Below are 1021 nucleotides of genomic sequence, written 5' to 3'. Positions count from 1 at the left end.
CAAAAAATCCCGGAGGAAATATCTTCTCCAAGTTGCACAATAAGATGGGATTATTCTCCTGAAGCTGTTCCAGAACTTCTTCTTTAAGAGTGCGTGTGCTCATATCCTTGAAAAATGCTTCAATGCCTATTTTATATTCCAAAAAAAATTAAACACATTATTAGTCATATATTATTGCAAACTAAACCATTATACAATTATTGCGCTATAATATACTACGTGCAAGTGCTTCATGTACGTTTGTTGGAAGTAGCTCCACAAATGCAAAGGGCAGTAGTCGTTGCATAAAGACATGACAATCATGACTCTTCATCCCGGAGAACTTTTGACCCTTTTCAATACATCTAGAGAGATTTGAAACATACCCATCAGGGAACTTCACTTCTGATGCCACCCAGTTGAACAACACCGACTTTTTTTCTGAAGACAATCTGAATATCGGAACGGGAACTTGTCCATTGCTTTTTATATGTAACTCACTTCTTGAGCAAATATCCGACAAGTCCAACCTTGATTTTATGTTGTCTTTTGTCTTCCCTGGGACATTCAATATTGTATTCATGATGTTCTCAAAGAAATTCTTCTCTATATGCATCACATCGAGGTTGTAGCGCAGAAGAAGATCCTTCCAATATGGCAATTCCCAAAATATACTCTTCTTGTACCAGTTGCCCCTGTTGACCACAAATCCTTCAACTCTTTTATCAGTGGTTGTAGGAAAATATCCAGAGACCTTTTTGGATGGTTCGGACCAGGTATTAATATGGTCAAGAATAGCAACTCCCGTTGCATGCACAGCTCCGGAGGCATGTTGTATGGCGTAAGAAAGACTGGCCACAATGAATATTGTCTCCCTGACATTCTGAATGGACTAAATCCATCTGTGCGTAATCCGAGATCCACATTCCGGCTATTTCTAGTGAAATCCGAATGTACTTTGTTAAAATGTTTTCAGGCTCTTGCATCTGATGGATGAGTCATCTCACCATCCGTCTGAGTATGCTCGGCATGCCATCTCATC

General features: G+C 39.5%; 1 protein-coding gene across 1 annotated transcript in view; it reads left to right on the top strand.

The window, feature by feature from the left end:
- The window catches only part of LOC106330521, a 10997-nt gene that overhangs the window by 3988 nt on the left and 5988 nt on the right, over nucleotides 1-1021 (top strand). The gene's annotated exons all lie outside the window — the stretch shown is intronic.

The sequence above is a fragment of the Brassica oleracea genome, chromosome C3, assembly GCF_000695525.1.
Source record: "Brassica oleracea var. oleracea cultivar TO1000 chromosome C3, BOL, whole genome shotgun sequence".
In the NCBI taxonomy this organism is placed as follows: Eukaryota; Viridiplantae; Streptophyta; class Magnoliopsida; order Brassicales; family Brassicaceae; genus Brassica; species Brassica oleracea.
This window is presented reverse-complemented; position numbering and strand designations above follow the sequence as displayed.